The sequence below is a fragment of the Triticum aestivum genome, chromosome 6D, assembly GCF_018294505.1.
Source record: "Triticum aestivum cultivar Chinese Spring chromosome 6D, IWGSC CS RefSeq v2.1, whole genome shotgun sequence".
NCBI classification, from domain to species: domain Eukaryota; kingdom Viridiplantae; phylum Streptophyta; class Magnoliopsida; order Poales; family Poaceae; genus Triticum; species Triticum aestivum.
The window spans coordinates 448,579,450-448,593,841 of NC_057811.1; the positions used below are offsets into that span (position 1 = coordinate 448,579,450).

Genomic DNA, 14,392 nt, shown 5'->3' on the forward strand with positions numbered 1-14,392 from the left:
GCCGTGCTTCCCCGCCGTCCTCCGCGCCTTCCGCCGCCGGCCGCCGTCGTCCACGCCCCCTCCGGCGAGCTCCGCGAGCTCCACCTATCCCTCCGGCGCGGATCCGGCGAGATTCGCCGTCGCATCGTAATCCGTGCCGTGGTCAACCCTAGATCCGGAGGTTGTTATTTTTTCTATGTCCCTGGGAATTTTACAATACATGCACTTGTTCACAGTATCATAACTCTCTGCATATAGCTCCGTTTCGCGCGTGTAATATATCGAATTGTTCATCTCGTGATGCTCTTCATTTTGTTCAATTGCACCATGTTCATTTGAGTCCATCTTGATGCCCAAATCTCTGTTGCAAGAGTGCTAGTTGCTGTTATCTGCTGGTTCATATCAGAACTTGGAGATTTGTTATTTTTGTATCATTTAATCTGTGCATCTTATGGGCATGAGCTCTACATGTGTTTTGTTGTATGCCATGCCATCTTTCCAGTGGTGTATGCCATGTATTTTTGTGATCTATGTGGTGACTAGCACAAGCATGCAAACTAGGCCCCGTAATGTTTCTGATTTCAGGGACTTAGTAATTTCTCTTAAGTCTGTCTGCTGTTATTTTGTTGCCATGTAAACTTGACGCTACAGAGAGATCCATGCATATTTTGGAGATGTTCAGTAAGGATTTTTTGTAGATATTATTGTAATGGATCCATTCCTGCCCTTGTTTGCAATTATGGAGTGCCATAGCATGACTCAATCTTGCTCTACTTTTGCTATAAAATATTTCTGGAAGATTGTTTACGTGTTATTCAATTTTGCCAAGCTTGTCGTAGTTGATCCATACATGCTATGCTTTTGTTCTTGCCATGGATAGCTTCATAACCATGCCATCTTGCTGTAGGTATGCTTGTTTTTTCATGCATTTCCTTGTGGTGAGTGCATCAAGCTCACAAAGATGCCTTCATATTATTGTTTTCTGCCATGCTCTGTTTTCTGCTAAGTCTGAAACCTGTTAACGAAACTTGCTATGTTTACATGGTTCCCATCATATCTTCTGGTCCTTATTGGCTTATGGTCAGTAAGGGACTTTTGTCATATGCATTTAGTAGAATACTGCCATGCCTTGTTTTCTTATGTTAAGTTCCTGTAGCATATTGATTTCGTGCTCTGAACATTGCTACCTGATGCTGTTTCAGGCATGTCCAGTAATTTCACCAAGTCTGTGAACCTGTTATCTTTTGCACTTTTGCCATGCTTGTTTGAGCTTGTTATGTTGTGATCTAGCCGTAGCTCATTGTTCATCTTTTGTCAAGCATCTCCTGTAGATTACTGCCATATGTTTTGTTGCTATGTCGGAGTGCTGTAGCATTGTTGCTTGTTGCATTCTAAGTTCCATCGTGCTGTTAATCGCAGATTCGTGTCATTCTTGTTTTGCTTGCCATTTGCAAACCGTGCATCCGTTTCCGGTGATCTTTATATCGATTTCGACCGAAATCATCTCATCTTTCCAGTGGCATGCTTGGTTTGCCAAGTTACTGCCTTGTTCATCATTTTCCGTCCGGAGCACGCATATGCATCGCATATCATATCTCGCATATCATACATGTTTTGCATCATGTTGCTTGTGCATTTCTCGTGATTGATTGTGGTTCCGTTACTTGTGTTCTTGTCTTGGGTAGAGCCGGGAGACGAGTTCGTGAACGAGGAACCTGTTGAGTACGCTTACGAGGATCAAGCTTTCGACAACTCTGAGAACCTTGCAGGCAAGATGACCACCCCTCGAAATCACTTCTATCTTTGCTTTGCTAGTTGTTCGTTCTATTGCCATGCTGCTCTACCTACCATTTGCTATATCATGCCTCCCATATTGCCATGTCAGCCTCTAACCATCCTTTCCTAGCAAACCGTTGTTTGGCTAAGTTACCGCTTTTGCTCAGCCCCTCTTATAGCGTTGCTAGTTGCAGGTGAAGTTGAAGTTGGTTCCATGTTGGAACATGGATATGTTGGGATATCACAATATCTCTTATTTAATTAATGCATCTATATATTTGGTAAAGGGTGGAAGGCTCGGCCTTATGCCTGGTGTTTTGTTCCACTCTTGCCGCCCTAGTTTCTGTCATACCGGTATTATGTTCCTTGAGTTTGCGTTCCTTACGCGGTTGGGTGATTTATGGGACCCCCTTGACAGTTCGCCTTGAATAAAACTCCTCCAGCAAGGCCCAACTTTGGTTTTACCATTTGCCACCTAAGCCTTTTCCCCCGGGTTTTCGCGAGCCCGAGGGTCATCTTTATTTAAACCCCCGGGCCAGTGCTCCTCTGAGTATTGGTCCAACCTGTCAGTCGCCGGTGGCCACCAGGGGCAACTCTGGGCTCGCCTATCGGAAGCTTGGACAATCCGGTGTGCCCTGAGAACGAGATATGTACAGCTCCTATCGGGATTTGTCGGCACATTCGGGCGGCTTTGCTGGTCTTGTTTTACCATTGTCGAAATGTCTTGTAAACCGGGATTCCGAGACTGATCGGGTCTTTCCGGGAGAAGGTTTATCCTTCGTTGACCGTGAGAGCTTATGATGGGCTAAGTTGGGACACCCCTGCAGGGTATTATCTTTCGAAAGCCGTTCCCGCGGTTATGAGGCAGATGGGAATTTGTTAATGTCCGGTTGTAGAGAACTTGTCACTTGACCCAATTAAAATACATCAACCGCGTGTGTAGCCGTGATGGTCTCTTCTCGGCGGAGCCCGGGAAGTGAACACGGTTTGAGTTATGTATGACGTAAGTAGGAGTTCAGGATCACTTCTTGGTCATTGCTAGTTGACGACCGATCCGTTGCTTCTCTTCTCGCTCTCATTTGCGTATGTTAGCCACCATATATGCTTAGTGTCTGCTGCAGCTCCACCTCCTTACACCATCCTTCCCTATAAGCTTAAATAGTCTTGATCTCGCGGGTGTGAGATTGCTGAGTCCTCGTGACTCACAGATTCTACCAAAACAGTTGCAGGTGTCGACGATGCCAGTGCAGATGATGGGATCAATCTCAAGTGGGAGTTCAATGAGGAACGTGGTCGTTACTATGTGTCTTTTCCTGATGATCAGTAGTGGAGCCCAGTTGGGACGATCGGGGATCTAGCATTTGGGGTTATCTTATTTTCATTTGGATCTTGACCGTAGTCGGTCTATGTGTGTATTTTGGATGATGTATGAATTATATTTATGTATTGTGTGAAGTGGCGATTGTAAGCCAACTCTTTATCCCATTCTTGTTCATTACATGGGATTGTGTGAAGATGACCCTTCTTGCGACAAAACCACAATGCGGTTATGCCTCTAAGTCGTGCCTCGACACGTGGGAGATATAGCCGCATGGTGGGCGTTACAAGTCCATCAACCATAGTGGGTTGAGCGCCCCCGATCAGGGCGCGGATCTAAGGGCCCGGTGGGCCGTTGGGCCCACACGGTGGAGATCATCCTAACATTCTCCCCCTTGATCTCAACTTTTACTTTTGACCTTATACTTTTACTTTACTCGTTTCATAACAGATCAGTACATAGAACATGTTTCATCGTCACAGCTCAATTGCCGATAGAATCAGACAGCCACAACGTACCTATCTGTTTCGAAACAAATTCTTTAACCTTGGGCCCTTTATTGTCCGGAAATCTTAGACTATACCATAAAACCCATGTCGACTGTGTGTTCTCCGAACACACTGGGCGGTAAGCCTTTAATAAGCAGATCTGCAAATACTTGTCTATTGCTTTTATGCTTCAAGCATTTCTACATAATTCCGGACTTTCTCCTTTACAACGCATAACTCTGTTTCAGTGTGTTTGGCATCAACACTTGACTCGTTGTCATAGGAGCGAAAAACTTAAAATGGTTATCGCTATTGTCAACCATTATTAACTCCGGGTACAGGTCTCCTTAACCTTTTTGCCTGTCCCTCAGCCTCATATCAAGCTATAAAATATCTTTGCATCACGTTGATGATAATTGTTTCATTCTTTGGAGTTTTTCCACACAAAAACCTCCAAGTATGAAAGTTAGCGACAATTGTGGATTTCGCTATACATTTCACAAGTCATGTCTTTGTACTCACAATCTTTTGAGAGCACTTATTTCTTTCAGCTTGAGGCCGATATCTTTGACTCCATTCCAGTGATCTATATATGGACTGGACATTGCCAAAACAACCCAGATATGTGAACTGTGACAGGGTAATATATTGAGCTTCCAACAGCTGAAGCATATGGTACCATATCCGTTTTCAATCTTTTCTCATCAACTTTTGGAACACCATAGTTTCCAGTTCCATTACCCTTGACTATAAGAACAGGCGTAGGTTTTCTCGCATGCATACTTTAGAGACCATTCTAAGCATGTCCATGCGACATTACTAATACCCCTTTTATTCTTTTCTTGGTGAATCTCGATAGTTATAACGAGAGACACTCTACCGAGAACATTCTTTTGAACTTTGAGAACAAGAACTTCTTTTCTTCTCCTGCAGTAGATTGACATGACCACTAGCAAGTAGGACGTCATCCACATGCACAGGATTATGAAATGAATTTCCCATTCTATAACTTTGCATGGATACAATTGTCCTCTCATTTTCTTTAACCCAAAACAACATTTGATTGCTTTAGTCCATAAAAGACTTCTTCAGGCAGTATCCCCTGTGTTCTTTACTTTCATCTGCTGTAACTCAGATCATAATATCTTTCATCTGATGTAACTCAGATCATGATGTGCTACCAACACTTATTGTAATCTATTCAGTGTAAACATGCAAAAACCTTTCGATTTAAGTCGTGTTTTACACCTTTACGTATTTCCTTTGGAGTCACATTGACCTTGTAGACCCTTTAGAGCCTACTGTTTTGGTTCCATTGGAAATTACTTATGAGTCCCAAACATTGTCGGGATTCACTAATTTTATTTCATCTCACATAGTCTCTTATCATTTAGACAAACAGACACTTCTCTAAGCTCAATTGAGCGCTTTAAATGAGGTGAGATCAACCTTGATTTGAATTTCACTAACATAGACTTTATAGTAATCAGAAGTATCTGATTTTCTCATTCCTTGAGACCATCTGTGTCTTAGGTACTGGCACTTCTTTCATATGGGGCTGTTGTTGCTCTGTCATTGCCAATAGGCAAATTAATTCTATAGTATTTTATTTCCAAGAGGCAATAGGTTTTACAGGACCTGTGTCACAAGATCCATGTGTACTCATTCATCCTTTATAGAGCTAACATCAGGTGTTGTATAGGTCATACAACATGCTCCCCCAGATTACTCCATCTTCACTAAAAATGGCGTATCTTTAAACTTTATTATTTGGGTTTATTCTATTAAAACTTTCTTCTTTATGGCACTTTAAGCACCGTCTTAGTATTCCTTAGTTTGCTTTCGGAACTGTAAAAGATTCAGGAATACAGCTATTTCTTTTCTTTAGGGGTATTATTATGATCGTCGTGCTCCCCCAGACGATCACATTCTTCATTAATGGATACCTCATATTTCTTTCTCCCCCTCGAAATGTGGCAAGAACTTTTCTGCCATAATTTCGAAAAACCATTCACAACTCTTGTGAATTGAGGAAACTTTGAGTATCTACTTCATTTATCTGATTACTTCATATGTAATGAAGTTATCTGTTAACTGGTATGGGAGTACTTTTTCCTTATTCCATTTCAGAAACTCAACAAAGTTCTTGATCATTAGTACTTTTGCAAGACACACTTGCATATCATTCTTATCTTTAGGTTCGTCTGTAACTTTTATTCTCTTTGGATTTATTGAGTGCTTAATGATCATTACACATAAGGTGTACGGTCGATACTAGGAAAGCATAATAGCTACTCCATACTTTTCTCCCAGGGTGGGACACATTAAACGCACATGAGTCATCATATCTTTGTCCTGTCATACAGGATAAGTTCTTTGCCAAAATTTCTCCTGCCACAGGATTTCTGACATAATACTATGTCAACTTTACCGAGTCACGCAGGTATTTTCCCAGACTTTTCCCGCCATGCGGTTTTTATCATAATCATCTTTTCCCGCTATGCGGGTAATTCCCTGTAAGGGACATAAATGCCAGAATTGGCTCTTTTGACTGCATATTCAATCATCAAATTTAGAAATAAATCCGAATGCTCTTTTGACACACGTGTTTGATCCGACATTGGTCAAATTAAACACGCATGTTGCTTGTTTCATTTCAAATCATGTTGATTGAAAAATCTTCTTCATAGAGAGTACATCAAAGACATTCGTCAACCAAGACTCTCAATGTTCTTTCTCTTTTCTTTTGAAGCCATTCTTTAGAGAGAACATACTCCCTCACGTTATGACCTTTCTTGGTCATCTTTCGGGTCACAAGTACCCAGACATTCGCTTTCACGAATGAAAGCATGGAAAACTTTTAGTCTGAGAAAACTTAGCCAATAATCAACAATAATGAGCATAAAAAATAACCCCATGTTGGTCTGGTAAAAAAATATATGCACATTAAACTTTGAAAAAACTTTCTTTTATATTCTAAATCACCGTTGGGCAGAATTAGAATAAAACATCATCCTTCTACATTAATTCCATATCACCGTTGGGCGGAAATGGAAATAATGCATATAACTCGTAAATAATGTGATGATAAAATTTCTATTAAGCGACTTTGCTAAGAAAATAATCATCATTATCAACTTTATTGCGGCGGAAAACTTTTAATATACATTTCTCAATCTTTATGAAATGCTTTGAAAATTGGTCACTTTGATACAAAAATTTATCAGAGATTTAAGCTTTGAACATAAGACTCATAGAATTATAGTACTGTTATCATCAACGTTGGTCAGAAAATAACAATACCATATTTTAACTTTAAAACAAATATCTTTCTTTTGTCATAGCGGAAACTATCTTCATCTTATTTCACCCACAGGGGAAAAACATCGCTAAGAACAGTTCTTCCAATTAAAATTTCCAGTTGGTTCCAATTTAATTGAAGGATAAAACTTTTACTTTGCAGCGGAAACTTTACAATATTCTATTCAGAAACAATTCTATACTCTTTTACTCTCTAAGCAAATTTAACCGGTTGGTTCAAAATTGCATTAGAGAAGCAACAATTTAATCTTTTACTTTAGTTCTATTCACTTTTAAAAGAACAATTTTTATTTTGCAGCGGAAAACATGAATACAAAATTCATGGACTTTATTCTTTTCAGAAACAAATTCTTTTACTAAAAAAAATTCATAAACTTTATTATTCTCTTTATAAGATTCATGAACATTTCTTTTTCTGAAAATTTTCTATTTTCATTTTTATTTTATTTTCAGAAACTTTTCTATTTTTCTGTTTACTTTTCTATTGTCTAAACAAAATTTTCGTTGAAAAATTTGCATAGAAAAACTATTTGAAATCTGCCCAGAAAACTGGACAAATAACAAAAAACAAAATAGAAAACGCAGCTGGCCCAGCGCGCTCGGCCCGCAGCGGAAAAAGCCGGCCCACGACCTGCCCTGCGCGCCGTGCCTCGCGAAATGCCTCGACCCGGCCTGGGCCGCCCGCGGCTGTGTCCTCGGCCCAGCGACAGCGCGCGTGGCGGCTGCTGCCCGCCTGCACTTTCGGCCCGAAAAGCCCGTTGGCAGCTAGGGTTTTGATCCAGGCCGTTGAACGCGATCGGACGACTCAGCATCATTTTCGCTGGATCAAAACTATCCCACCGCACCAGCTCGGGTCAAACTCTCATCCTCTTGTCTCTCGCCCGACGCTGTCCCGGTCGCCGGCGACCGCGCCGTGCTCGGCCGCCGCGCCGCGCCTGTCCGGTCGAGCCGCCGGCGACGGCGTCCACCACCGCGCGAGCCTGGCCGTTCTCTTTCTTTCCCCTTTCCCTTCTTCTTTCTTTTCTTCTGTCCCGTCGGCTCCGTCTCTGTCGAGGTAAAAAGGGCAGCGCCCTGGTAGGCCGCTCCGGCCGCCGTGGACGGCGGCGAGGGCCACTGCGCCGCGCGAGCCGTTCCCGTTCCCTCTCTTCTTCCACCACCACCCCAGCGCAAGAGGGACGGGAGCAGCGCGAGCAGAGCCTCCTCTGCTCCCCTTCGCGCGAGCGACGGCGGTTTCCAGATGCGGCGCCCCCGCTGACCCCTTTGCCGGCGTGCGCGAGCACCTCTAGGGTGAACGTGCCGCCGTCAAACGGCTCGTTGGTGGTGCCCTTTGCCCCGGTCGGGATAGAGTTCTTCTTCCCAAAACCTCGGCATGCCGATGCGAGTCGGAATCGAGAGGAACGGCGCGGCCGTTGCGGCGGCGCAACTTTTCTGACAAGGAGTTTTTTCCTTCTTTCTGCTTCGATTCGAGATCGAAATCGTATCTGTGTTCGTTTTTTTTCTCTTTTGATTCGTTTGCGAATCTTTCTTTCCCAACTCGATCTACTCACTAGACAGGCTCTAGATACCATTGATAGACTTACTGGATCAACTAGGAGTAGATCAGTGGGATATAATCTGTATTCTGTGTGTACCTTAGCCTTGTGGCGAGGAGCTCCCGGTGCCGTCCATGGTGACGGCCGGTGATGGCAGAAAGTAGCGGTGGCGGTGCTTCGCGTCAGCACTGCACTAACCCTAGATCGGTAGGGGATGTAGGTGGGGTGTACGGCGTCGCGACAAACCTCGTGGTGCGAGCCGCCGGCCCCCACCTCTTTATATAGTGCAGGTGACAGGGGCCCGTCAACCATAGTGGGTTGAGCGCCCCCGATCAGGGCGCGGATCTAAGGGCCCGGTGGGCCATTGGGCCCACACGGTGGAGATCATCCTAACAAGTTTATCTTCCAAATAATGCTCTTACTGGCATACATCATACAGTTGAAATAACAGTTAACATCAGTATATTTGACATGACTGAAAAATGCAAATTAAGCTACTTACTTTCTGGAAAGCCTCAAACAACTCCCTTTCTGCCTTTTCACGACTGCAGTTGTCTTCATAAGCTTGTTTTCTTACACTCTCCAACTCCCGGAGCATATGCTGGAATTTATTGTCACCCTCATCAAATTCGTGAACAGTTTCCTGGGTGAGATAAGGTAAAAACTTCATGTCATGTCAAGATTTTCTTGAATGTTTAATTATCTTCATCCTATTTCGTGTATTTATCAAGCAAATTCTCCATCATGGACCACATTTGAAGTGCATATGCATTTCTGATTGCTTCATCAGTGACCATACAAAGTTTAAGTGAGGATGCATATTGCTTACTGAAGATGTGGAGAATATAAATGAAGCAGCTTCTTTGTTCCTTGAAGTGTAATCGCTAAACTTTAAGTATGCCAAAATAAATACATAATTGTGTTTACCTTTTCATTAGCATCGGATCGTCTGAGATTTGGTTTGTGTAGCCATGTATTTGAAACACACCACATCTCTGACAAGCTAGTTGATCTATCCACTGAAAACTGTTGAGCACCAGGCTTTTGTGTACCTTGCGGCCTTGCCCCATGGCTAAGGGGAACAGCCTTCCTAGTGTAGAGAGAATGCAGACAAGGAGGGAAACACGTCAAATGCAGGCTGGAGTTCTGCAACGTAACGCTAAGAACACAAGTGAAGAGTATCCGCGCTCGACCAACCGTACCTACGGTAAACAAGCGTTCCTTTGCAGATGTACCATATTTTGCAGGAAGGATCTGCCCGCTGTTCTACAACCTGTGCTTTCTTGGACTTGAGAGCTTTCATTTTCCTGAACTCTTGAACGAGGAGTTAGTTTTCCCTTTTGTGGTAATAGGGCATTCACTAATGACCATGACGTGTTTAATTATAGTGATAATAATCTATAAGTTTTTAAGAGATCACTCAGAAATTTGTGCACATACTTTGTGTAATGCTTATCAGCTGCTGCCCCCATGACAAGGGCAGTGACATGATGCTCAGTGATGAGCTGCACTAGTCCCTCTGCCACATCATCTGATTCAACCACCAGCTTCTCAGCTTGTACCTGTGAGATACATACATAGGTCAATTTTTGAAGCAAGCATATATTACTGTACTAGTTTTCTTGGCGCTCTGGTATCTGATATGTCTGAACCTTTTCCTGTGCACATAGGAGCAGATGTTGGTCCAGACTGTCATTGATTCTCTGCAACTCCATCTTCTTGTACGAAGTCAGCTCCTGCTCTTGCACCTGCCTAGCAGGGATCCTGGCACCCACTGTGAACAGCATTGGAGGTATTAACTTTCGCAACCACAATTTACTATCAGCAGAAACTCTATGCTATTCGAATCCTGCAGGATTTTAGTTTTTCTGATTGTATCGCATCCAAAATATACTGCTCCCTCCGTCTCATAATATAAGACATGTTTGCAGTTTAAATTGAACTGTAAAAACGTCTTACATTATGAGACAGAGGTAGTAAAACCATTTTGGAATAAATAAATAAATTTGTAGAGATAATTGACATGGGGGACCATGTCAGGGTAATAATGACTCATGTCTTGTTTATTGAAGTACTAGTAGGTAATGAAACTACAAAGCTGCATAAAAGAACTTCTAATCCAAATTAAAGCAAAAAGGAAAGAAAAGAAAGAAGAGAAGTGAAAGAGGAGGGGATGAAGCGCACTGATGGGGATGAGCTTGGGCTGGGAGCAGACATGGAGCAGCACAAAGGCGGTGTCTTTGGGGAACTTGTGCAGCGCCCACAGCACCATCGCCTAGGACCCGCCCACCGCCACGTACACCTGCTCGCCGCCGCCGGAGGAGGAGGGGGAGGATAGCTCCGACGAGTCTCCTGCTTGCGAGCCGCCGCCGGCGTCCATGGCAGCTAGCTAGTTAGCTGTGTCGTTCTCTCTTGCTAGTTGGCCAGCAGCTCAGGTCAGCTTTGGACTTGTCCCCTGCGCCTGGCTCCTCTGAGCCTTTTTTATACACCATTGATTCAGTAACCTCTTGACCCATTATATATATTTTTGTGCATAGATTGACTCGTTATGGTAGGCTGGAAGCTGTACACACACACCTGCTGCCGGCTTGACTTGTTGCTGCCAAGAGTTGCCCAGCAGTTTCCATGGCATGGCAGGGGCTAGCTGTGCTTGCCTTTCTGATGGACGACTTGTGCAAGTTCTCTGCTTTGTGCACGAGTGACTTCACTTCACTTCCCTACTGTAAGTCTTCTTCTTTACTCCTCTCCTACGGTTTTCATGATCGCACACCACCTGTTTGTTGGATTGCCCAGCCACATGCTCTCGATCAACTCAAGGAAGACGGCGCAACAAAGTCTAGTGCTTTTCTTATGACACGGGTTGCCGCTCTCATCGCCATGATCTGACGGTTGTCTACTCTAGTGGAATTATCAAGTCATACCAGTAAAGATCGAACATTCATGGTTAACTGATGAAGTAAAACACATCACCTTTTCATTCAGTTTGAATACACACGTCCTCTTGGAGAGTTACATGGTTGGATCGGCAACGGCGGCACATTAATTTGACTAGACTGTTCAGGAAAAACCTGAGAGTTTGGAGCATTAATTTGGAAGCTGATCTTAAGAAAAAGATACGTGATCTCCTTGTGGAGTTTGACGTTCTTTCTGAGGAAAATAATTTTAGATGATGATAGAAAATGTATGAATGATATTTAAAAGGAATTGGATTATATTCGGAAAAAAGAGGAAACCGCCTTATGGCAAAGATCTATGGATAGGAAAATTGTGTTGGGGGGTAGGAATAATTTTTATTTCCATGGGTTAGCTAATCAACATCATAGAATAAACCATCTGGATGTGCTGATTGGTGATGACAGCTCTGTCTACTCTACCCATGAAATGTTGGAAGTTGCTACTTCTTTTTACAAAAATCTTTTTGGCTTTGAAGTTAAAGATAATATTCATTTAGGACATGATTTTTGGTCTGACTCTGATCTGGTTATAGATGAGGAAAATGATAAGTTGCAACAACCTTTATCTGAAGAAGGTTATTAACGCTGATATGAGAGCAGACTCGAGAGATAGGTCTAAGGGCAAAGCCAGCGCGGTTCCTCAAATCTGCCTCAAATGTCCAGACCAGATGGTTCAAACACTTTTAGCCATCCAAGCTAGTCACGAGGACATTTGCTGGATATGGTTGGATGGCCTTCGCCCGGCCGACAAGAACATTTGAGGACATAAATTTGGTGACCGGTGTTTGAGATGCCCTAATGCTTATCTCTTGCTTTTAGGGTATATAGGATGCCGCAACACCTTAATGATTACATTTCCACCTAGCATGTTCCTGTAATTCTCCCTTTGTCCATTTGTGCTTGTGAAACACCCTATTATGTAAATGTCAGAATTTCTGGGATATCATCAAGTCCGATCTTTTGAAGTTGTTCAATTGTCTAAATGCCGATCGACTTGGCCTATTCAGGATAAATTTTGGCGAGATTTTTTTGTTGCCGAAGATTAAGAAGGCTGAATCCGGCAGTTCAGACCCATATGTCTCCTTAATGTCAGCTTCAAGATTTTCACCAAAGTGACTACGAATAGGTTAAACTCGCTAGCTGACCATGTTGTCCGTCCGTCTCAAACGACCTTCATGCAAGGACTAAATATACTAGATGGTGTAGTAATCCTGCATGAGACCGTCCACGAGATGCACCGAAAAAACATAAGTGGAGTGATATTCAAAATTGACTTTGAAAAGGCCTATGACAAGGTCAAGTGGTCTTTCCTTCAACATGCCCTAAGGATGAAATGTTTCTCCGATAAATGGTGCCAGTGGATCCACAATTTTGTAACTGGAGGTAGTGTGGCCATCAAAGTCAATGATGATGTAGGCCATTACTTTCAGACAAAAAAAGGACTACGGCAGGGTGACTCCATGTCCCTAATGTTATTTAACATTGTCGCCGACATGTTGGCGATTCTGATTGAGCGCGCCAAGCAGGACGGCCAGATTGCAGGAGTAGTGCCACACCTTGTGGATGGTGGCCTCTCTATTTTACAATACGCCGATGATACAATTCTTTTTATGGAACATGGTCTGGACAAGGCTCGAAACTTGAAACTCTTGCTTTCAGCGTTTGAGCAAATGTCGGGTCTCAAAATAAACTTTCATAAAAGCGAATTGTTCTGCTTTGGAGAAGACGTTGAGGCGGGGCCGATTATGCTGACCTATTTGGTTGCGCACATGGCCAAGTCCCGATTAAATATCTGGAATACCGATTCATTATCGACGCCTCACCATTGCGGAGTGGAATCATGTACAGGAGCACCTAGAGAAACGGTTGAGTAGTTGGAAAGGCAAACTACTCTCAGTTGGAGGACGGTTGGTTTTGATTAACTCTGTCCTCACAAATATGGTTCTCTATATGCTTTCTTTCTTCCAACTCCCAAAAGGGGTCCTACAAAGAATGGATTATTTTAGATCCAGATTCTTTTGGCCAAGGAGACGGTGAAAAGAAAAAATATAGGCTGGCCAAATGGAGTATGGTTTGTAGGCCAAAAGACCAAGGTGGGCTCGGAATTCATGACTTGCGGGTCAAAATGAGGCCCTACTCAGTAAATGGTTGTTCAAACTTCTTACTGAGGATGGTGTTTGGCAAACCACTACTAGGAAAAGGCCTACTAATGGCGCACCTATTTTGGCATCTAATGGCGCACTACAGGTGCGCCATTAGTACCACGCCACTAGAATATTTTAGTAATGGCGCACCACAGGTGCGCCATTAGTATCCCACAGGTGCACCAGTCGTATCTGGTATACTAATGGCGCACCACATAGAAGTGCGCCATTAGTAACAATTTTTTTAATTTTTTTCTTTTTTCTTAATCTCAGGTCACTATTTCACATATGAGATATCCAACACATATATATACAACAAGCATCCATATAACAATCATATCCAACACACAAGTTTCATCATATATACATACATAGCCAACACATAGTTGCATCGTTACATATTACAAAAGTTTCACATTGTTCATCCAACACCGTTATCCATCAATTCACAAAAGTTTCACATTGATACAAAATAAAAACACAAATGGAAAAGAAGCACTCCATCCATGCAAGCTTCCGTGAATTAAATCAAATCTGCAAAATGATAAACAAGAAGTTAGAAGAAGAAGAAGAAGAAGAAGAGAAGAAGAAGAAGACTAGAAGAATACTAGAAGAAGAAGAACACTAGAAGAATACTAGAAGAAGAATAAGAAGAAGAATAAGAAGAAGACTATAAGCTTATTATGTAAACTTGATTATTTTGTGCTAACATAAGTAATTTTGGAGCTAACCTATAGGAAACTAAGGATATAAGCTCTAAGTTAGCATATTAGAGCCAACTTAGATAAAATGAAGCTAACCTATGTCATTTTGGAAAAGAAGAAGAATAAGAAGAAGACTATAAGCTTATTATGTAAACTTGGTCATTTTGTGCTAACAT

The 14,392-nt window shown here is 42.6% G+C and overlaps 1 pseudogene; it reads right to left on the bottom strand.

Moving 5' to 3' along the window:
- Positions 1-10,794, bottom strand: part of LOC123142678 (U-box domain-containing protein 33-like) — a 27,328-nt pseudogene extending 16,534 nt beyond the window's left edge.
- Positions 10,795-14,392: the final 3,598 nt, after the last annotated feature.